The sequence below is a fragment of the Sus scrofa genome, chromosome 15, assembly GCF_000003025.6.
Source record: "Sus scrofa isolate TJ Tabasco breed Duroc chromosome 15, Sscrofa11.1, whole genome shotgun sequence".
Classification (NCBI taxonomy): Eukaryota; Metazoa; Chordata; class Mammalia; order Artiodactyla; family Suidae; genus Sus; species Sus scrofa.
Window position 1 is genome coordinate 60,500,615 of NC_010457.5, and position 25,474 is coordinate 60,526,088.

A 25,474-nucleotide genomic window follows, 5' to 3' on the forward strand; every position below is an offset into this window, starting at 1 on the left:
CAAAATTCACAACTAAAGACTGAGCAATCTCCACCCAAATGGACCGGAAACCCATACCTTACTCCAGAAGAAAAAGAGGAGGCCACATCCACAGGTAGGAGGGGTGATTTCGTGATATAAACAACCCCATACCTCCCGGGTGGGAAGCTCCACAGACTGAAAACTAACTGGCTCACAGAGACACCTACAGGAGTGAGAGTTCTGAGCCACACATCAAACTCTCACGTGTGGGGATCTGGCACTGGGAGAAAGAGCCCCTGGAGCATCTGGCATTGAAGGCCAGTGGGGCTTGTGCACAGGAGCTCCACGGAACTGGGGGAAAAGGAGACCCCATTCTTAAAAGGCGCATACAGACTTTCACGTGCACTGGGTCCCAGGGCAAAGCAAGGTCTCCATAGGAATCTGGGTCAAACCTGACTGCAGTTCTTGGAGGACATCCTGGGGTTAACAGGGGTGAATGTGGCTTGTTGTGAGGGAAGGACATTGAAAGACAAAGCTCTAGGGAATATTCAGCAGCTGCCTTTCTCTGGAGGTGGCCATTTTGGGAAAATCTGGCCCCACCCTCTCAGTCAGTGCTGAGAAGCCCCAGGGCAAACAACAATCCAGGTGGGATCACAGCCCTGCCCCTCAGGAAACAGGCTGCCTAAAGACCCCTCAGGCACACAGCTGCCTCTAATCCCATCCAGAGACTAAGCCCCACCCACCAGAGGGATGAGAATCAGCTCCACCTATCAGTGGGCAGACATCAGCCCCTCCCATCAGGAAGCCTACAGCAAGCCCTGCATACCAACTTCAGCCACAAGGAGGGCAGACACAGAAGTAAGAAAGGCTACAACTCTATTATCTGTAAAAAGGTCACCACACCAAAAACCTATAAAAACGAAAAGACAGAGAACTATATCTCAGATGAGGGAGAAAGAAAAAACCCCAGAAAGTCAGCTAAGTGATCAGGAAATTCTCAGCCTCCAGGAAAAAGACTTTAGACTGTTGATGCTGAAGATGATGCAAGACATTGGAAATAAACTGGAGGCAAAGATAGATAACTTAACAGCAAACACTGAGCAAAGAGATACAAGATATCAAACTTAAGAAGCATGCAAAATACAATAACTGAAATAAAAAATTCACTAGAAGCAGCTAACAGCAGAACACAGGAGGCGGAAGAATGAATAAAGGAGGTGGAGGACAGATTAGAAGAAATTACAGGTGCAGAACAGAAAAGAGAAAAAAGATTGAAAACAAATGAAGAGAGTCTCAGAGAACTCTGGAACAAAGTTAAACGCACCAACATCCATATTATAGGGGTGCCAGGAGGAGAAGAGAGAAAGAAGGGGACAGAAAAAATATTCCAAGAGATAATAGTCATAGTATTTTTCTCAGTGTGGCACAAAACGTGTTTACGACTAGACCCAAATATAGTTAGTTTCTATGTAAAATTAAGCCAAAAATGGATAAACTTATGTTCATTACTTAATGTTTCAGCATTTTATCTTATTTGAAAATGATAGGTATTTAATAACTATCCATCATTTAATTAAGGAAAATTTTAATGTTTCAGATTACTGAAAAGATTTGGGGAAACGCAGTCTTTATAACTTCTGGGTTTGTTTGTTTTTTTGTTTTTTTTTTTTTGCTTTTCAGGGCCATACTTGTAGCATATGGAGGTTCCCAGGCTAGGAGTCAAATCAGAGCTACAGCTGCTGGCCTGTGCCACAGCCACAGCAACTCAGGATCCGAGGTGTGTCTGTGACTACACCACAGCTCATGGAAAAGCCAGATCCTTAACCCACTGAGCGAGGCCAGGGATCGAACCCACAACCTCATGGTTCCTAGTTGGATTCGTTTCTGCTGCACCACAATGGGAACTCCAAGACTTTATAATTTCTGTTTTAAAATTATTGCCATGCAAGAATATATAATGGGAAAAAGACAATCTTTTAAATAAGTGGTGCTGGGAAAACTGGAGACAGCTACATGTAAAAGAATGAAATTAGAACATTCTCTAACACCATATACAAAAGTAAACTCCGAATGAATTAAAGACCTAAATGTAAGACTGGATACTGTAAAACTCGTAGAGGCAAACATAGGCAGACCACCTTTTTTTTTTTTTTTTTTTTTTTTTCCGTTTTACACCCACGCTTTGGAATATGGAAGTCCTCAGGCTAGGGGTTGAATCAGAGCTGAAGCTGCAGACCTGTGCTATGGCCATGGCAACATCAGATTTAAGCTGCATCTGTGACCTACACTGCAGCTTGTGGCAATGCCAGAACCTTAACCCACTGAGCAAAGCCAGGGATTGAGCCCATATCCTCACAGATACTATGTCAGGTTATTAACCCACAGAGCCACAATGGGAACTCCAGAAGACTCTTTGACATAAATCGCAGCTATTTTTTTTTTGGCTCCATCTCCTAGATTAATGGAAATGAAAACAAAAATAAAAAAAATAGGACCTAATTAAACTTAAAAACTTTCACACAGCAAAGGAAACCATAAACAAAACAAAAAGACAACATACAGAATGGGAGAAGATATTTACAAATGATGTGACTGACAAGGAATTAATCTCCAAAATATACAACAGCTCATATAGCTCAATATCATAACAAACAACCCAATCAAAAAATGAACAGAAGATTTAAATAGACATTTCTCCAAAGAAGGCATTTAGATGGCCAAAAGGTACATGAAAAGATGCTCAAAATTGCTAATTATTAGAGAAATGCCAATCAAAACTACAATGAGGTATTACCTCATCCCACTTAGAAGGGCCATCATCAAAAAATCTACAAATAATAAATGCTGGAGAGAGTATTGAGAGAAAGGAATTTACATTCCCCACTGTTGGTGGAAATGTAAATTGGTGCAGCCACTATGGAGAATAGTACTGAGGCTCCTTAAAAAACTAAATATAGAGCTACCATATGATCCTGAAATCCCACTCTTGCACATATATCCAGAGAAAAGCATAATACGAAAAGATACATGAACCCCAATGTTCACTGATACACCATTGAAAGAGCCAAGACATGGAAGCAACTTGTGTCCATCTACAGATGAATGGACAAAGAAGATGTGATATATATTAATTAGAAATCCTTAACCATGGAGTATTATTCAGCAATAAAAAAGAATGAAATAATGCCACATACAACAAGATGGATGGACCTACAGACATGCTACGTGAAGTAAGCCAGACAGAGAGAGAAATATATCATATGATATTGCTTACATGTGGAATCTAAAAAAGTATACAAATAAACTAATTAATAAAACAAATAAACTTACTGATATAGAGGACAAACTTATGGCTTTTAAAGTAGATGGGGGGATAGTGATAAATTAGGAGACTGGGATTAAAATACACACACAATTGTATATAAAATAGATAACCAACAAGGACCTACTATAGAGCACAGGGAACTATACTCAAAAATTTTGTAATAACATATAATGGAAGAGAATGTTAAAGAAATATCTATCTATTTATATATAACTGAATCACTTTACTGTACTCTTTTTTTTTTTTTTTTTTTTGCTATTTCTTGGGCCGCTCCCGCGGCATATGGAGGTTCCCAGGCTAGGGGTTGAATCAGAGCTGTAGCCAGCGGCCTAGGCCAGAGCCACAGCAACGCTGGATCCAAGCCACGTCTGCAACCTACACCACAGCTCATGGCAACGCCGGATCGTTAACCCACTGAGCAAGGCCAGGGACCAAACCCGCAACCTCATGGTTCCTAGTCGGATTCGTTAACCACTGCGCCATGACGGGAACTCCTGTATTCTTGATACTAACACAGCATTGTAAATCAACTACATTTTAGTGAAAATTAAAAAAATAAAATACTTCTATGAATCAGGTACAAAACTCACTATTTACAAAAAAAGTTTGATCTAAGTTGTCTTTCTAGTAGATAAATTATTTACCTGCTCAGTCAGCTAAAGCTTTTTACTAACATTAGTGGAGAGAACACTTAAAAGATTTTTCAGTAGCCCAAGTTTCAAATGGCTTTTCCCATTTTCAGTTTTCTTTTGATAAGAATTACCCTTCCCATGAAGTTTTTAGAACACTTACACCTCAAAGGCACAGGCAAATAATGCAAGTTTCTCCAAGAAGGATTTTGGTTTTTTGGTTTTCTAAGGCCAGAATTTTTACAATATGAACAAGTCTTTTGAGATAAATAGGAAAGGTTTTGGGGTTGGTAAAAAGAAATAGGTGAATTTTGAACTGCCTCTAGAATCGCATTTCTAGTTTTGCAAAGATTTGTAAGATAAGACATTTGCTCTCAATTCCTCAAATAATTGGATTGTAGACTAAATGACATCATAGGTTGACTGACCCATCCAACTACATTATCCTTAATTTGCCTTTTTATATTAAGGAGATTTATAACTAAGATGGTAATCAAAAGATTTCTATATTCTGTATTTAGAAACTTCACCTTTGCAATGTTTTCGTAAATCCTTTCATAAAGGCTTTGGAAGGTTTTTCTTTCTCTTTCCCTTTGGGTATATAGCTGCATTTTAGCTTAAGGGAGGAGAACAACAATAACAAAAAAATACCTATCAGGCTCTGAATATCAGCTTCCAAATTTCTGACTAACTTCTGACTATAGAGCTACTTAAAAAATTCTTTAAAAATATCTTAGGTTTCAGCTGGGACAGTAATTATTCTTGGCAATATTGAACAACCCCTTGGACTCAAGACACATCCTAAAAGAGGATGCAGAAGATATTTCACTTTCCTCTTTCTATGGGGTACTACAAGTTTAGGAGTGCTGACTCTGTTAAGAATTCTTACACATAGCCAACTTCTGCCAGTTTTCCTGGGTTCCCTCTGTAGCTCTGCTATCTACCAGAAATTGGCAAGGTTTTCCTTTAATTTCAGTCTCCCCTTCTATGTTTAGAAGAATAACATTGCAGTTTACCACAAAATCCCTCAGGGTCCCATCATATTTAGAAGGCATCCATATGGGGGCCTGCCTTTGAGGGTAGATATGAAGATATCTGTAAGGCCATTAGTTTGGTAGTCTTTTGTTTATGGTCATGTAAAGACAATTCAGATAGGAGATTATTAGAATGAATAAACAAATAAAGGAGGAAGGAGGGAAGCTTAGGAGTTATGTCAGTCTGATTGTTTTTAGGTACACCTGTGTCTTTAATTTTTCATTAGCCTTTGCAATGAATCTTTTAATGAAGCTATTTTGGAATTCTGAAAACTTTTGGAGGTTTTGCATACCAATTAAAATTAGGTATCCCATTCTGCTTGCTAAATTTGAGAATCTTTACTTTCAAGTGTACTTCTTAAATGATCTTGTAACATTCCTCATAATGGCCATGGTAATTTCCCTGAGGGCTAGCAGTAGATTGATAGAACCCTTAGCTGCAAATGGAGTTTAATCCATGTTTCTGTCCAGCTATATGTAGTCACAATTGGGATACAATCCACATTTCTGTCTCACTATTTTGGTGGCCCCCAAACTGATAGGTACCAAGCTAAGTTCTCAGGACACACAAGACTGATCTTGTCTAATTCTAGTCTCTTTAAGTAAGATTTTGCCATTTTTGTAGATATTTATAGCTTCTAGGACTCTAGTTCTTAGACGTAAAATAAACTGGTATGCTGGAAGATAGCATGCTTAACTCTTTAGAGTTAAACAATTCTATATCTTTTAGCTAAGCCTTTGCGTCTCTTGGAGCCAAACTAATACCTAAGATAAATATGCTACTTGTTTGGGGGTTGTGCATGGTTTCACAGTGTATCTTGTTGCACAGAAATTTTCTTGAGGTTGGCAGGTGACCTAGTGTCAATCTAACCTATTCTGTGACTACGTTACCCTAACATGGGGGTCTTGGAGTTAGGTGGCAAGCACTCTGACAACTTTTAAATGCTCAACCCATGCCCACCAATTTGGCAGGGTTTTTTGACTTCTGAGGTTCCCATAAGCAATAGCCCTTACTGTACTCATTCCAGCTCAAGTCAGACCTAGTCCAACCCCAGATCCAGTTTAGTTCTGTACCTAGCCCAGTTTTTTGTTTGTTTGTTTGTTTTGTTTTGTTTTGTCTTTTTGACTTTTCTAGGGCCACGCCCATGGCATATGGAGGTTCCCAGGCTAGGGGTCTAATCAGAGCTGTAGCTGCCAAGCCTACGCCAGAGCCACAGAAACGTGGGATCCGAGCCGCATCTGCAACCTACACCACAGCTCACGGCAATGCCAGATCCCTAACCCACTGAGCAAGGCCAGGGATCTAATCTGCAACCTCATGGTTCTCAGTCGGATTTGCTAACCACTGAGCAACGACGGGAACTCCTGTATCTAGCCCAGTTTTAAGTCAGACCCAGTCCATTTTTTAATTCTGACTCAGTCCAACTCTGGCCAGTTACCACCACAGTTTCCAATGTGGAATCTGGGGATTGAGAAAAGCACCTGAAACAGCAGATCCCAAAGAATGGGTACTGCAGACTGATTCCAAACAAATAGGGAATTAGAGCAGTCACCAGAAGTTCCCACTGTGGAATCTTGGACAGAACCAAGGGCTTGGGTTTCCAAGCAATGGGGAACTATGAAAAACTAATTAGATTGGGAGCTGGACAAAGAGAGCTAAGCTCAAAACCAAGAGGAACTTAACAGCTGGCCCTTAGAAATAGCAAGAAAGACAGAAAACACAAAAGGGTTCGTGGGTACCACTCCTGTGTTTTGCATTGACCCAAAGCTGCCACAGCTTTCCTTTGACCCCACCACTGCCACCAAATCTGTTAAAAAATTCAACTGAGTAAATTTGAAGATTTTAGTGGCTTTATTCAATGATTCAATAATCAGTCATCATCCTGTGTAGCAAAAAGAAAGTAGCTCTAAGTAACTGCACAAAATAAAAAGACTTTTATAGGCAGAAGAGGAGAAGGGTGGATTGTTTCAGACAAGGTTCCTGGAAGAAGAAACTTTTGGAGTGGGGGAATGAAAGAAGGCTATCAGGTGGATTACTTCATTAGTGCTAAGAAATTCTAGACTGGTGAAGATTACATTCCTGAGGGAGGCTGAATCTGCAGTTAGGTATTAAGCCTTGGTTTGGTGACATGGGCTTAGCACAAGTAATTCCATTTTGGTCCTGTATTCTCTTTCTTTTTCTTTTCTTTTTTTTTTTTTTTTTTTTTTTTTTTTTGCCTTTTTGCCTTTTTGCCATTTCTTGGGCCATTTCCATGGCATATGGAGGTTCCCAGGCTAGGGGTCGAATTGGAGCTGTAGCCGCTGGCCTACACCACAGCCACAGCAACTCAGGATCCGAGCCACGTCTGCAACCTACACCACAGCTCACAGCAACGCTGGATCCTTAACCCACTGAGCAAGGCCAGGGATTGAACCCTCAACCTCATGGTTCCTAGCCGGATTTGTTAACCACTGAGCCACGATGGGAACTCCTGTATTCTCTTTCTTAACAGAAAAAAAAAATGCATAAAAATTGAGTGAAAGATGACATTCCGAGGTTATTTAAAATAAGCAAGTAGATAAACTTTGGGGGAATTTAAAATTCAAAATGTTCAGAGAGATAATTAAGCAGGTTTATGTTTTACATAAACCTAGTTTGAAACAAATATAGTAGAATGTAAAATGCAGAGAAAGTATAATACTTACTAAAAGGTAAATTGAGGCATTAACATTTTTATGAGTTTATTTGAGCAAAAATTGATTAAAATTGGGCTGTACCAAAACAGTAATCGTTAGGAGTACTCCTGCAACAGGAGCAAAGGGAAAGACTTATAAAGAGAAGGTATGGAAGGAAAGAAAGGAAATTATTTGATCAGTTATGGCTTAAAACTTAGTTGGCTGTTTGTGATTGGTTGTCCTTTGGGCTTAATCTCTTAATCTTGAGGCTTATCCAGGTTTAAGTTTTGTTTTGCTTACATTGGCTACCAAAGCACTAGAATCACTTCAGTCTAATATCCCCCTTGTTTAACTAATTTAACATACTGAATACTATAAAACATACCATAAAGTTAAATTAAGAAAATGTTTATAGAGGTTGAGTCCCCATTGTGGCTCAGTGGGTTAAGAATCCAACATAATATTCATGAGGATGCAGGTTCCATCCCTGGCCCCACTCCGTGGGTTAAGGATCTGCAATTGCTTCAAGCAATGTCATAGATGCAGCTTGGATACTGCATTGTCATGGCTGTGGTGTAGGCTGGCAGCTGCAGCTCCAGTTCAATCCCTAGCCTAGGAATTTGCGTGTGCTGCAGGTGTGGCCCTAATAAGAGAAAAAAGAAAGAAAGAGAGAAATAAAGAAAATGTTTATAAGGATGACTCATTAAGTGATAAAAATTATCCTATTCAGCCATAGAAAAGAACAAAATAATGCCATTTGCAGCAACATGGATGGAACTAGAGACTCTCATACTAAGTGAAGTAAGTGAGGAAGAGAAAGACAAATACCATATGATACCGCTTATATCTGGAATCTAATATATGGCACAAATGAACCTTTCCACAGAAAAGAAAATCATGGACATGGAAAAGAGATTTGTGGTTGTGAAGGGGGAGAGGGCGGGAGTGGGATGGACTGGGAATTTGGGGTTAATAGATGCAAACTATTGCCTTTCGAGTGGATAAGCAATAGATCCTGCTGTAGAGCCCTGGGAACTATATCTAGTCACTTGTGATGGAGCATGATAATCTGAGAAAAAGAATGTATATATGTATGAGTAGAATGTATATATGTATGTGTAACTAGGTCACCGTGCTGTATAGTAAAAAATTGACAGAACACTGTAAACTACTTATGATGGAAAAAATAAAAATCATTTAAAAAATGAATAAAATTAAGGAGTTCCCGTCGTGGCACAGTGGTTAACGAATCAGACTAGGAACCATGAGGTTGCGGGTTCGGTCCCTGGCCTTGCTCAGTGGGTTAAGGATCCGGCTTTGCCATGAGCTGTGGTGTAGGCTGCAGACGCGGCTCGTATCCCGCGTTGCTGTGGCTCTGGCGTAGGCTGGCGGCTACAGCTCCAATTCGACCCCTAGCCTGGGAACCTCCATATGCCATGGGAGCGGCCCAAAGAAATAGCAAAAAGACAAAAAATGAATAAAATTAAAAATTTTTTCAATATTCAAGATGGACACAAAGAGTCATTTTTAAAATAAAGTAATCAAGAGTTATTATCAGGAGATAATGAACAGGGATAGATCACTGAGCTCTCTGGAAAGAAAGAATCCCCTTGGTGGGAATTATTCTAAAGGTGAACACTCTCAGTGTAGCCCACCTCTATACAGCTCTCAGACATGTGAAAGCCAAACCTGTCACCAATGATAGAGGTTGCTTTGGATGATTCTCCTAATTGTTGCAGATTAAAAATGCTGGCAATTCTGCTGTTCAAACAGTGCTTTAAGATTAATGAATTGACATGCTTTGTGTATACTTTCTAAATCTTTAAAGCAGATCTTTAAATATTGGTATAATAGGGAAAAATGTGTGGTCCAGTGAATAACTACACATTGTCTCGAGCACATCCTTCTAGGTTATCTGATATTAATTCTGTGGGAGCTATTTCACAACACTAATATTTGTAGATAACTGATACAATGCAAAACAATTCTTGTCTATAGACACATAAGCACTGTCCTGTTCAATTCAGGAATTAAGCTAGTTCTGCCTCCATTAGCACATTCAATGTTCCTTATCTATAAATGTGTCTGTTCTTTGAATTCTCCTTTGAACAGATTATAACATCTGACCCATTAATCAGTTAAGAAAAGCTTTACTATACTTTCACTTTCATATCTGTATGAGAGTTACAATGTACTTGAACATTGATTTTCAACATTACTTAGGAAATAGTCTTCCATTTATAGCCAATTAGTTGAAACGAGTGACCAGAACATCTATTTCAATGGCATGCTATATCTCCCCACACAAATTAAACATATCCTCTACTTATGGTAAAGAAATTTCTGCTCTAATTAGTTTCTCACTAATCAATCATTTTCAGTCTGATTGTCTTCTCTTCAGGGGATGCAAGGAAGTTGGGCTCACTCTAATGTAAGCTCTATAGCTGTGTGCTACTGGTTCTTTCTGCATTGCATCTGTTTTTCCTTTCTCATAGGGCTGGTACTAATCTTTGAAGTATAAAACTGAATTACCTTTTTTTTTTTTTTTTTTGTCTTTTGTCTTTTTGTTGTTGTTGTTGTTGTTGTTGCTATTTCTTGGGCCGCTCCCGCGGCATATGGAGGTTCCCAGGCTAGGGGTCAAATCGGAGCTGTAGCCACCGGCCTACGCCAGAGCCACAGCAACGCAGGATCCGAGCCGCGTCTGCAACCTACACCACAGCTCACGGCAACGCCGGATCGTTAACCCACTGAGCAAGGGCAGGGACCGAACCCGCAACCTCATGGTTCCTAGTCGGATTCGTTAACCACTGCGCCACGACGAGAACTCCTGAATTACCTTTTAATCTCATAGCTGCTGACTGTTCAATTACATCTTATGTAGAAATATGAAGTCCCCCAAAAGAAAACCTCCTTTGTTTTCTCTATGCTCACAACACTTATAACACGAAATGTGTGGAGCTTTTACCCACACCAAACAATTCTCCAATTCTCTGTGGACACTAACTGGGTATCCTACAGTTTAATTCATTTCTGACACCTACTGCCTAGAGTTAGTGCAGATCCCACAGGTTAAAGACTCAGGGCCACAAAACTGCCTCCCCTCACTTCAGATACCACTTCCAAGTCCAAGTTTTCATATGCATCTGACCAACTGCATAACCTTCTTCTCATGTTTGATAATTTGCTAGAGTGGCTCACAGAACTTGGGAAAATAGTTTACTCACTAGATTACTGGCTTAGTATAAAAGATACAGTTTAGGAATGGCCAGGATGAAGAGATGTGCAGGGCAAAGTATGGGGAAGGGATGTGGAGCATTCACATCTCTCTGAGCATACCACCCTCTCAACACCTTGATGTGTTCAGCAACCTGAGAGCTCTCGGAGGAATCCCTTTGTCTAGGGTTTCTATGAGATGCCATTACTTAGGCAACATTAATTAAATCATTGGCCACTGGTGATTAAGTCAATCTGTAGCCCTTTTCCCCCCTCCCTGGAGGTCAAAGGGTAGGCTCAAAGTTCCAAGGTTGGGTCTCCTGGTAAATAGCAGCCAGCATTCTGAGGGGCTTTCCAAAAGTCACCTCACTACATAAATTCAAGTATGGTTGAAAGGGGGCTTGTTATGAATAATGAAAGACTCCCTCTTCACCTTTACCACTCTGGAGCTATTTCAGGAATTGGGAACAAAACCCAAATATTATAACAGAAGGTGCTCCTTTAGCTCTTATTGCTTAAGAAATTAATACGTGTTTTTAGAAGCTCTGGCCAGGAGCCTGGATGACAAAATATATGTTTCTTATCATACCACAAAATTATAGCCCCTTTCTTTCCTAAATAATGGAAGAATTATGGTGAATATTAGTCAAGGAAGTAAGTTATCTTGTAATAAACATTTGTTAAGTACCTAATAGATGCTGAGGTCTTGGAAAGTTGCTGTAGTGTGTAAGATGCTTTTCCTCAATGACTTTTATGATCCATTTGGCAAGAAGAAGTTAAGGAGGAAGAAAATAGAAATCAATGAAAGACTAAGTTGGAGGATATTAATAATGTAGTACAAGTTCAGAGAAAGGAATAATTGCCATGGGCTGCAGTATTAAGGGAGGGCTTCCCATAGGAGTGATACTTAAGCTGGTATCGAAAGATGAACTGAACTGAGAAATCTGTGTTGGGCGTGAGAGTTTAAGGATTTTTAGCCTGGGATCCATGCCTGAGCTTCAGAAAAACCCTAAAATTGTTTCCTAAATTTGGGACATATTGTGCTTGTATATTTTTCTCATGAGTGAGTCCATAATGTTTACCAGCTTCACGAAAGGATCTGGGATCACTCAAAAGTCAAGAACTAGCACTTAAAATTGCATATTTGGGAACAAGGAAACTTAGTCTTGATGTTGTCCCAGGAAGTGGCAAAACAGTACAGTTGATGTCATCTCAACCCTTAAAGTAATGAAATACCAGAGAACAGTCTCTAACATGCAGTGATTAAACATTGAGAAGGGGAATGAAGGGGCTAGACACATTCCTGCCAGCAGCAGCAGGAGAGAAGCCATTTTCTCCAACTTTATTATAATCAATTTTCTAGACATATATATAAGTCTTTTATTTGGATTTTCTAACAAACTGTATACACACAAATACACATTCATATGTAGTTTCTGCTTGGAAAGTGTTAAGTTGTTAGAAAATAGGTAGATCTGATAAATTAAACCATGTTAGATTTTTCTCTTCTCAAACTTGAGCATGCTTTTGCTTTACTCTAGTGCAAACCCCACTCCCCTTCCATTGAACACAGAGGTGTTACTAAGCAAGCGCTCGTGTGCCCATGGCACAGAAAGCCATTCTTAGGTAATGGGTATTTGCAGCAAAGTGAGGGCTCATTTGCAGGGAGAACAGGCAGCTCATGCTTAAAAGGCCTGAACCCTTCAATGACTTTCAGGTTAGGGTTTTGTTTTTTGTTTTCCTTTTTACAGCTGCACCTATGGCATATGAAAGTTCCTGGGACAGGAGTCAAATACGAGCTGCACCTGCAACCTGTACTACAGCTTGCGGCAACACTGGGTCATTAACCCACTGAGGGAGGCCAGGGATTGAACCCACATCCTCACAGAGATGTTGGGTCCTTAACCCTCTGAGCCACAATAGGAGCAGCCAGGTTAGAGTTTTTAAAGAGAGTGTTAGGGGATAGGGTTTTAGGATATGTGATCAACTGATGGACCCTCCTCTGATTGGTTGATGGTGAGGTAACAGGGTGAGGTTTAGGGAATCTCCATCATCAGCCTTCTAGTTCCAACCAGTCTGGAGTCTACCAGCTTGTGGTAAGCATATAGTCAGTACCCTCTACCAGTGGGGTTCTTGGTTTCTGCAGAACAACTCAGAGATATGCATCAATCTGTGTTCCTTTAGGAGGAACTAGAAGTCTTGTGACTCTACTGTCCTAGTCATTAACTGCCTGAGCCTGCTCTTTTGAACTCGAGGAAGGCCTGTGGGCTTTTATACCCAGGAAGTAACCCCAGGGTCCTGCTGGGTTTCAAAAGGATAGGAGGGTAAGCCATCCTGGGTCATCTGTACAAATTGTTTCTCTTTATTTCCCATGTGTCTTTTTTTTTTTTTTTTTTTTTTTTTTTTGCTGTGCCTGCAGCACATGGAAATTCTTGGGTCAGGGATTGAATCTGTGCCACAGCAGTGACCCAAGTTGCTTCCATGACAACACTGGATCCTTAACCCATATCCTTATGTGCCATAAGTCCCATATCTGTCTTGAAGGTAATAAAAACATCTTTCCTTTTCCTTTTTCCTTAGAATTTTGTGTCTAATTTAAAGACATGCTCAATAAGCATAGGAATCTTAACTAAGATGAAAATTTCTATTTTAAAAAGGATATGAAAAAATAGAATCCCTTACTGGGAACTCTTAACTCAATTACTTTCACTCTATCATAGTTTCTGAGGGCGCCAGCTGTGTTTTCCTTGTGGTAAAGGCAAGCAATTTGAGTGAATTAAAGAATGTTTGCAGTTGATATGTACAGAGCTGTCCTTAGAAGTGTACATGGTATTTTCAAGATGATAGGCTCTAATAAGTGTTTCATCTTTTCAGTGGTAGGACTGATAAAATGCTATCTTTTTTCTTTTTCATTTACGATGAGAAAACTAACACGGTATAAAATTTTATATAATAATATCTGTACCAGTTTTCTAGGACTACTATTGCAATGTACCATAAGCTGGTGGCTTAAAATAGCAGAAACATATTATTTCACGGTCCTGGAGGTGGAAGTCTGAGATAAGATGCTGGCAGGATTAGTTCTTCCTGAAGGCTACAGGGGGAAATTTTTCCGTGCCTCTCTGTCATGTTCTAGTGGTTGGCTAGCAATATTTGGCTTTCTTTAGCTTGTGGACACATTGCCCAACCTCTGCCTTCGTCTTCACATGGTATTCTCCTTATATGCATGTTTGTGGACAAATTTCTCCTTTTTATAAGGACTCCAGTCATAGTGGTCCAATATGACCTCACTCTAACTTAAATTTTTTTTTTTTTTGGCTGCACATGGTGTGTGGAAATTCCCAGGCCAGGGATCAAACCCATACCACAGCAGTGACCAGAGACTTTGTAGTGGCAACACAGGATCCTTAACCCACTGAGCCACAAGGGAACTCCTAATTTAATTCATTACATCTGTGATGACACTATTTCCAAATACTGTCAGATTCTGAGGTACTAGGGGTTAGGACATGAATACATGAATTTTGGGGATAGACAATTCAGCCCATAACAATACCACTTATTGGATACCTTCCATATGACTTGGTCAAAGCATAAGCACATGATCTGAAGATGTTTTTTAAAAAATTTTCGCAGTATTGAACCAATAGCACAATCATGAAGTGTGACGATTTACTGCACTCATTACTCAGTGTCAGAAAGTGCCTCATGTTCTTGTGGTCTATTAAATACAAATGATTTCTTTTTCTTTTCTTTTTTTTTTTTTTTGTGTGTGTGTGTGTGTTTTCTAGGCCTGCACTCGCGGCATATGGAGGTTCCCAGGTTAGGGGTCGAATCAGAGCTACAGCTGCCGGCCTACACCAGAGCCACAGCAATGCAGGACTGAGCCATGTCTGTGACCTACACCACAGCTCACGGCAACACCTGGTCCTTAACCCACTGAGCAAGGCCCGGGATCGAACCTGCAACCTCATGGTTCTGAGTCGGATTCGTTAACCACTGAGCCACGATGGGAGCTCCATGCACACAGTCTAAGACTATCATTCCCTTATTATCACAGCAGATTTCTTTGGTAACCACGAGTGCCTATTTCTTCAAAGTTCTTGTGGCAGTGGTGAAGAGTAGTGTATTACCCTGAAGCCAGACAATTACTGTACCAGACAGAGTATGGCCATGAGAAAAATTGTGTTGGTACCACTGAAGCAGCTCCTGCCATGTCAAGCTAGGGACATCAAAGTCAAGGCTTGCTCTGGGGGGAGGTCAGAAGACAAGCTATCTTGTATAGATTGTTTATTTTCTTCTTTTTTCCCTCCCTCTCCCTCATTTCCTAGGTCGAGCAGAATAGGTAGGGATTGTTTCCTTGATAGTAGGTGTGTTTAGATTAAGACCTAGGGCAGAGATGGCACTTTGCCTGTGGCACTAATAGTCTATCTGACTTTTCCAACTTGTTATCAGACAGGGATGATACATGCCGAAATATATTCAGAGTGTAATACAAAATAATATGTATACCCAAAGTTATGAAATAAATTTCCCCTTGACTAATTTATTTATTCATATATCCATCCAACATTCAATGAGAACCTCTGTAAGTTAAGGGTGAAGGCCAAAGGGCTTGGGATATATGCATGAAATATATATATATATATATAATATCCAGTTATAATCTGGATTCTATTATTAATTAATTATATGATCTTGGAAAGCTTCTTTAATTTTCTGTTTGATCATTTTGAAACTTAGTTTCCTTATCTGTATACATTTGAAAGAATAAGACTGTCAGGATGGATTATATCATACATCTTGAAATGACAAAAGTTTGTTTCCTGCTTATGCGACATGTCTGTCATTGCTGGCTAAGTTCTCTACACTACATGGGCTGCCCTCCAGAAGGACAGATCAGCCAACATTTGGGACATTTCCCATTACTATGAAAGAGGTAAAAATAGTGCTGGAGGAGTTCCTGTCGTGGTGCAGCAGAAACAAATCCAACTAGGAACCATGAGGTTGCAGGTTTGATCCCTGGCCTCGCTCAGTGGGTTAAGGATCCAACATTGCTGTGAGCTGTGGTGTAGGTCTCAGATGTGGCATTGCTGTGGCCGTGGTATAGGTCGGCAGCTATAGCTCCGATTCGACTCCTAGCCTATGAACCTCCATATGCCATGGGTGCAGCCCTAAAAAAAGCAAAAAGCAAAAAAAAAAAAAAAAAAAAAAAAAAAAGAGTGTTGGAAAGGCATTAAAAACATCATTTTTGCTTATAACTTTGGCCAGAAACAGTCACTGACCTCACTCAACCACAAGAGGTCAGGAACTGTGGCGCTACCATGAAGAGCTGTAAAGACCTCATAAACGACACGCAGACTGTCACAAATACCCTTCTACAAAGTATAAAGAAAAATTTCATGAGATTATGTGTGTGCATGTGTGCACGCACACACAAATATATGAAGGGGTAACAAGTAAGAAAGCAGTGACTATGGAGAGCTATTGCCAATTACCTTGATTGAACAAATTAATATATAATTATTATATCTGTTTATTAAATGGTCTTAAGGGAAGTGGGCTAGTGTCCAAATATTATCTAATTTAACCTTCATGCTATCCTACAAAATGAGTTCACAAATGAGGGTATTAAAGCCCAGGAGGATTACGTGAGCTGCCCAAAATCACACTGCTTGGCCAAGGGCAGACTGATGCCCTGGAGACAATACTAGAAAATTCTCTGAAGATTGGTATCGTACTTCTTGCTGAGTGATGTTAGGGGTGTGGGCTTGAAGTGAAATTTAGTATATTTGATAAATATAAATAGTCTTAACTGTGGATTTGGGATGGTGTTGGTATGATTTCTTTGTTGTTATTTGTTTTTCTCATTGTAAAAGTGGGTTAATAATAACCATTTCACAAAATCTTTTTGAAGTATGTGATATTAATTCTAAGTTTTAAGAATAATACTGTCCATACAGTAAACACTCAAAAATGTTCACTATCATTACTGCATTAAATTTAATTGGTAACTAGAAAGTACAAATGAAGTGGTAAAAACTACTGGTTTCCTTATAGATTCCTCTGTAATCTCTGGGCCTGGTTGCTACCTTGTCCCTATAAGGAAGTGAAGATGTTTCCATAAAGTCAGAGTGATTCATTGTAGCAGCCTATCCTGTGTGTAGAATTCTCCCCTGCTTAAATTCCTAAGCCAGCTGAAGCCATCTGTCCCATCCACAAGAACTTGGACCTCTTTCAGTGTTCAAGGACAGAGACATATCACTCCTCAGAGGGAGCAGGCTAACCAAGAAATTGTTGTAAAATTGCATTTCCTTGGAAAGATATTCCATGTTCCTGGATTGGGAAAATCAATATTGTAAAAATGGCCATACTACCCAAAGCAATCTACAGATTCAATGCAATCCCTATCAAATTACCCATGATATTTTTCACAGAACTAGAACAAACAATCCAAACATTTATATGGAACCACAAAAGACCCAGAATCGCCAAAGCAATCCTGAGAAACAAAAACCAAGCAGGAGGCATAACGCTCCCAGACTTTAAGAAATACTACAAAGCCACAGTCATCAAAACAGTGTGGTACTGGTATCAAAACAGACAGACAGACCAATGGAACAGAATAGAGAATCCGGAAATAAACCCTGACACCTATGGTCAATTAATCTTTGACCAGGGAGGCAAGAACATAAAATGGGAAAAAGAAAGTCTATTCAGCAAGCATTGCTGGGAAACCTGGACAGCTGCATGCAAAGCAATGAGACTAGAACACACCCTCACACCATGCACAAAAATAAACTCCAAATGGCTGAAAGACTTAAATATACGAAAGGACACCATCAAACTCCTAGAAGAAAACATAGGCAAAACACTCTCTGACATCAACATCATGAATATTTTCTCAGGTCAGTCTCCCAAAGCAATAGAAATCAGAGCAAAAATACACCCATGGGACCTCATCAAACTGAAAAGTTTTTGCACAGCAAAGGAGACCCAAAAGAAAACAAAAAGACAACTTACAGAATGGGAGAAAATAGTTTCAAATGATGCAACTGACAAGGGCCTAATCTCTAGAATATATAAACAACTTATACAACCCAACAGCAAAAAAGCCAACCAATCAATGGAAAAATGGGCAAAAGACCTGAATAGACTGTTCTCCAAAGAAGATATACAGATGGCCAACAAACACATGAAAAAATGCTTAACATCGCTGATTATAAGAGAAATGCAAATCAAAACTACCATGAGATACCACCTCACACCAGTCAGAATGGCCATCATTCATAAATCGACAAATAACAAGTGCTAGAGGGGCTGTGGAGAAAAGGGAACCCTCCTGCACTGCTGGTGGGAATGTAAACTGGTACAGCCACTATGGAGAACAGTTTGGAGATACCTTAGAAATCTCTACATAGAACTTCCATATGACCCTGCAATCCCACTCTTAGGCATCTATCCAGACAAAACTCTATTTAAAAGGGACACATGCACCCGCATGTTCATTGCAGCCCTATTCACAATAGCCAGGACATGGAAACAACCCAAATGTCCATCGACAGATGATTGGATTCGGAAGAGGTGGTATATATACACAATGGAATACTACTCAGCCATAAAAAAGGATGACATCATGCCATTTGCAGCAACATGGATGGAACTAGAGACTCTCATACTGAGTGAAATGAGCCAGAAAGACAAAGACAAATACCATATGATATCACTTATAACTGGAATCTAATATCCAGCACAAATGAACATCTCCTCAGAAAAGAAAATCATGGACTTGGAGAAGAGACTTGTGGTTGCCTGATGGGAGGGGGAGGGAGTGGGAGGGATCGGGAGCTTGGGCTTATCAGACACAACCTAGAATAGATTTATAAGGAGATCCTGCTGAATAGCATTGAGAACTTTGTCTAGATACTCATGTTGCAACAGAAGAAAGGGTGGGGGAAAAATGTAATTGTAACATATACATGTAAGGATAACCTGACCCCCTTGCTGTACAGTGGGAAAATTAAAAAAAAATAAAATAAAATAAAATTGCCAGATATCTTCAGTGTAAAAAAAAAAAAAAAAAAAAAAAGAGAGAGACTCCACAGTAATTCAGGGAAGACTAGAATGGCAACAGGAAAATGAGAAAAAATTAAAAAGGAACCAGGATCTCAAAAAAAAAAAAAAATTGCCTTTCCTGTTCCTCCTGCCCAATCTAGAGTTAGGATGAAATCTACCATGGCAGCATTGATCTGTGTGTGTGTGTGTGTGTGTGTGTGTGTAACCTTCCCAGGAGGCAGTAGTATGAGGCAGTGGTTGTCCAGACTCTGGGACCAAGTTTGCCTTGTTTACTCCCTACTTGTGTGATACTAACCCTGGACACCGGTTTCTTCAGTGGTACCATGGGTGTGACAGAAGTGTGCAAAACCCTTAAGAGTATTGCCTGGCACATAACAAGCACTTGAAAACTGCAGCTCCTCTAACATAGCTGGAATTCTAACCCAGGTGTTTATTGAACATCTACTGTGTGAACAAGGCCTGTGTGGTTTCTGCTCCCACACAACTCCTATTCACGAACTGGTTTCAGGGTCTTTCCATAAGACCTCAGTTGTTATGCAGGAGGAGAAAGGCAATCCATGATAACTAAAGTCACAAATGTGATTTTTAACTAATATTTCTTAAATGTTATTAATCTCCCTCACTGTAAAACTGGCAAACAATAAGGAAGCATTTAGGATGTCATGTCAAAGCCCCTCTCTGTTTTCTTTACTCTCAACACACACACACACACACACACACACACACACACACACACACACACATATCTATATTTAAAAATAAACCATGTAGGAATTCCTGTCATGGTTCAGCAGTTAATGAATCTGATTAGGATCCATGAGGATGCAAGTTCTATCCCTGGCCTCGCTCAGTGAGTTAAGAATCCTGCATTATTGTGAGCTATGGTGTAGGTCACAGATGTGGCTTGGATCCCACATTGCTGTGGCCGTGGCATAGGCCAGCAGCTCTAGCTCTGATTCTACTCCTAGCCTGGGAACCTCCATATACCGTGTGTGTGGCCTTCAAAAGACAAACAGACAAACAAACAAATCCTCACCATATATGTGTATATATAAACATATATATTAAAAAATATATTTAAATATATATTATATACGCACATCTATATAGTAAAAAAAGGAAACTGTACTACATACAACATATTGTATTTTTACTTCATTTTTACTTAAGTGTATATATATCAGAGATTTATCCATGTTGATACATATGTATCTAGTCCATAATATAACTATAGCACAATTTTTAAATACTCCCTGTGAATATTTAGTTTTTTCCCTCAAAAAAAATTTTTTTTTTTTTGCTTACAAACAGTACTGCAGTGGACATTTTTTGGTACATATGAGAATGTTTATTTAGATTAGAATCTTAGGAGCTGAATTGCTGGATTTAGGGATATATTCATTTATAAAGTTTTGCAGACACTAATAATTATCTTTTAAAAGGGTTTTACCAACTTTTACTCCCATCTGTATGTATTTATAGTATATAATAATGCCTGTTTCCTTGCATCCTCTTCACAACTTCCTGTTATCAACCTTTTACATATCTGCTAATCTTTGGAAAATAAAATTTTATGGCTGCCTTAGTATGTATTTCCCAGATTATTCAAGAACAGAGAATAATTTCTTACGTTGATTACCTGTATATTATTTTAGTGTACTGATCATTCATATCTTTTGCCCATTTTCCTATTGGATTGTTAATATTTTTCTTATTGATTTGTAAGAGCCCTTTAAATATATAGAAATTATTTGTTATATAGGCTGCAAGTATTTTTTTATTACTCAATGAATTTATTACATTTGTAGTTGTATAATGACCATAACAATCCAGTTTTGCAGGATTTCCATCCCATAACCCAAGCACATGCCCCCATCCCCCAAACTGTCTCCTCCAGAGACCGTAAGTTTTTCAGTGTCTGTGAGTCAGCATCTGTTCTGCAAAGAAGTTCTTTCTGTCCTTTTTTCAGATTCCACATGTAAGTGAAAGCATTTGATGTTGGTGTCTCATTGTCGACTGACTTCACTAAGCATGATAATTTCTAGGTCCACCCATTTTGCTAAAAATGCTGGTATTTCATTCCTTTTAATGGCTGAGTAATATTCCATTGTGTATACGTACCACTTCTTGATCCACTCCTCTGTCGATGGACATTTAGGCTGTTTCCATGTCTTGGCTATCGTATATAGTGCTGCAGTGAACATTAGAGTACATGTGTCTTTGTGAGTCATGGTTTTCTCTGGGTAGATGCCCAGGAATGGGATTGCTGGATCAAATGGTAATTCTATTTTAGTTCTCTGAAGCATCTCCATAGTGTTTTCCACAATCCCACCAACAGTGTACTAGGGTTCCTTTTTCTCCAAACCCTCTCCAGCCCTTATTGTTTGTAGACTTTTGGGTGATGGCCATTCTGGCTGGTGTAAGGTGGTACCTCAGAGTGGTTTTGATTGGCATTTCTCTAACAATGAGTGATGTTGAACATCTTTTCATGTGTTTTTTGGCCATCTGTATGTCTTCTTTGGAGAATTGTCTATTTAGATCTTCTGCCCATTTTTGGATGGGGTTGTTTGTTTTTTTGGTGTTGAGCTGCAGAAGGTGTTTATAAATTTTGGAGATTAATCCCTTGTCAGTTGATTCATTTGCAAAGATTTTCTCCCATTCTGTCTTTTCGTGTTTTTTTTTTTTGTTTTTTTTTTTTTGTCTTTTTGCCATTTCTTGGGCTGCTCCCGCAGCATATGGAGGTTCCCAGGCTAGGGATCTAATCAGAGCTGTAGCTGCCAGCCTATGCCAGAGCCACAGCAACGCGGGATCTGGGCCGCATCTGCCACCTACACCACAGCTCACAGCAACGCAGGATCGTTAACCCACTGAGCAAGGGCAGGGATCGAACTCGCAACCTCATGGTTCCTAGTGGGATTCGTTAACCATTGCGCCAAGACGGGAACTCCTGTCTTTTCGTTTTGTTTAGGGTTTCCTTTGCTGTGCAGAAACTTTTAAGTTTATTAAGTCCCATTTGTTTATTTTTGTTTTTACTGTCATTGCTCTAAGAGGTGGATCTGAGAAGATGTTGCTGTCATTTATGTCAGAGAGTGTTTGGCCTATGTTTTCCTCTACGAGTTTTATACTGTCTGGTATTATATCTAGGTCTTTAATAGGTTGCAAGTATTTACTCTAAGTTGCTTGCTTCTCTTTAATATTGCATATGGTATCTTTTACTAATACAGAACTTAAATCTCCTGTATTAAAATTGGTCTTTTCTCATGGCTTCTGGATTTTGTATGTCAATTTGGAATATCTTCTCTATCGAAATAAAAATAATTCTCCATATTTTGTTCTATTAATTAAATTTCTTTTCATAGTTTATTTTTAATTTTATTATTATTTTTTATTGGCTATGTTATGTTGGCAGCATGTGGAAGTTCCTGGACCAGGGATCAAACCTGCGCCACAGCAGTGATCCAAGTCATGGCAGTGACAACACTGGATCCTTAACCACTGTGCTACAAGAGAACTCTCCATTGTCTATTTTTTAGGCAAAGTGGAATTAACTTTCGCATAGGATCTGAGATAGGGATCTAATTTTATCTTTCCCTAAAGGATTAGTCTCTTGTTCCAAATTCAATTATTGATTTGGAAATTTGACCTTAGTTACACACACCTTAATGGCAGTTAGGACTGATCCTCCCTCACTGTTCTCTTTCCAAATATTTTTGGCAATCTTGTGCTTTTTCACTATGAACTTTAAAATCTGATTTTTAAGTTACATAAACTATTCTTTTGGGATTGCCCCAGACGTATTGATTAATTGGGGAAGAATTGACAACCTATACTATTGAAGTTTCACGTTTGGAAAGATGATATATTTTTCATTTATTCTGGTCTACTTTTATGCCCTGCAGTCATGTTTGATAGTTTGCTTTATGTAAGTCTTATATAGTTCTTTTTAGTGTTATTCCCCAGTATTGATGAGTTAATTACCATGATTTGGAATGGAATACATGTCCCCATTGCATTTTCTGATTTAATATTGTTCATATATAAACTTTATTTTTGTTGTTGAGCTTGTAACACTGGCTTTGTAGATTTTCATATTGGTTTTAACAATTTTTCATTTGCTTTATTTGAATAGTTTAGGAGAAAAGTGTAGAATTTACAAATATTAACAGTTTTTTTGTATAGCCATTCTTACCGGGAAAATAGAAACTACTTTAAGTATTTACTACAAAGGGAATTTAACATGGGAAGGTGATTACATAGGTGAGGGGCACTTGACAAATTAGATCAGTAACCAAGAGATAACCCAGGGTTATTAATAGCGGGAAGCCACAGACACTAAACTGAAGAGATAAAGAGAGGAGGTGGGAGTACTAGAGCCTGGGGAAAAGAGTCACCCCAAAGAAACTGGAAGCATGGTGGACCAGTCCAGTGGGAGTCATGTAGGAGACAAAGCTGCTGCCCGAAAAGCCATTCAAAACTCAAAGGATGTGGAAGAAATATCTAGCCTTCTCCCTTCCCTCACCCTTCAATCCACCTTCCACCAGGCTTTCCACCTACTGGATTCAGCTGGATATCAGGTGAAAGTGAAGCACGGGAAATGCACCCTGCAGTGGCTGGCCTTATGATACAGAGCAATGCATGAAGTGTTTCAAGAGTGGATCTGAGCACAGGTAGGTCTAGGATTGTCTTTCCAATATTCATGCCTCTAACTTCTTTTTCTCATTTTATTGCACTGGTGAGTACTTGCAGCACAAATTTGAAGAGTGGTTGGGATAGGAAGTCTCCTTGCGTATTACTGATTTGGTAGGATTAATTCTAATGTTTCAGCCTTAAATAGGATGCTTATGATTGCTTATAATTACTATTTATCAAATTTAAAAAATAAAATCCTTTGTAGCATATACTGAGATGATTATAAGATTATATATATACACACACCCATGTATACATGGTAATTTACTATATTAGTGTAGTGAGTTGCAGTCATAGATTTGCTAATGAGCAAAGGTGAATCAGCCTTCCAATGTTTGAAAAAAACTTACTTTGTTAGAGTGTATTGTTCTTTTTGATAAAGTGCCATATTAGATTTCTTAATATTTTATTTAGGACTTTTGTATCTATCTACATAGGTGTTATGAAACTAGAGGATTATGCTAGCCATGAGAATGGCTTAAGACTATTTTTTCTATACCTTGTATATATAAAGTTTTACTTGTCTTTGACTGTTTAGAACTTACTTAAAATCTGATGTTTGATGCCTTTTTAAGGGGTAGAGTTTTCATAACCTTTCCTAGTTCTTCCATAACCATGCTTTCTTTCCTTCCTTAGCTACCTGCTAAAAGTTGCTTTAACAAAATTTTGTCTGGTCAGGAAGGCAGGATAGTTTATGGGCATCTTGGTTTCTGACTCCAGCCACCTGCCTTAGAGACATAGCCCTTGTGCAGTTGGGGGAAGTTGCATAACTAAGATGCATGTTCTAAAACTAATGATTTGCATAGGAGAAATATGTTCCTCATTAGGTTTCAATTTGGAAAATGGTGTAAAGAAAGATTTTTCACGTTAGAAGCCACTAATTCCGTTATTTCAGGGATATATGTATCTGATTGAAACTCACTTAGAAGTAAACAGTGGTATCAACTTAGCCAAGGAAATGCTGTCTTGGGGAGAGTATCCCAGAAATCTTTTCAGATGTGAGGTGAGAAAGTGCTATTATATTTGGATAGAAAGTGGGCCATTCCCAGGGTGAGCTACTTTAGCTAATTAAATCCATTTTAAGACCAGAAGTCCTTTTGTAACCTCAGAACCCCAAACTGGCCTGTCTCTAACAAAATATACCGAGTTGCTTTTCAGAGACAAGAGAACCAAACCACCAGTTATGCAGCTGAAGCATACACAGAGGAGAAAATCTTGACCTCAGACAACACCCAGAACAATTTCTACGCCCACAAAGCCAAAGGAACAGGACATGACCAGAATGCCGGAACACTTTCAGATGTGAAGGGTCCTTTGTCCTGGAATATCTGGGGCTGAAGCCCCTTTACGACGCCTTACCCTAAAGGGCCAAGTTCCAAAGCCCTCCAATGAAAACCTGCCAAACCAATGCTTGTGCAAAATAACCCTCCTCTCCTAACTCATAAAAGTTTGACTGAACCCTGGATAAGACAAACTTGAGCTGTGCTCCCTGTATCTTTGCTGGTTGATCTTGCAATAAAGCTTTTTCTTTCTCAAACGTTGGTGCCATAGTAAGAAATAGCTACTTTATTCTTACGGAGCAATGATCTCTCCTGTCCAAAGCCAAGGGATGGGGTCTCCTAGAGAGTTGCTAATATCTGTGCGGGTATCCTCCAAACAGGGAAAGCTAGCATTTTGCTATTCAAAGAATGCTTAATGTGCTGTAGAACCTGCAGGCAGAACTTGAATATCTTTAGAGTTGTATGGAGAGAGAGTTCTTGGAGAAAGTACTGTGAAACTATAAATTCCCTTATATTGTAGGGTGATTACACAGATTTTGCCCAACCTGAGATGCTTCTGAAAGTGCAAGGGGACACTATAATTATCTCTGGCCAACAGTTGTAAAATAGGAC

General features: G+C 39.2%; 1 long non-coding RNA gene across 1 annotated transcript; it reads left to right on the forward strand.

Moving 5' to 3' along the window:
* On the forward strand, positions 29–25,119 carry LOC110256954. Its single transcript, XR_002339044.1, has 2 exons — positions 29–94; positions 23,435–25,119. It is a non-coding gene; the product is annotated as an uncharacterized LOC110256954 (long non-coding RNA).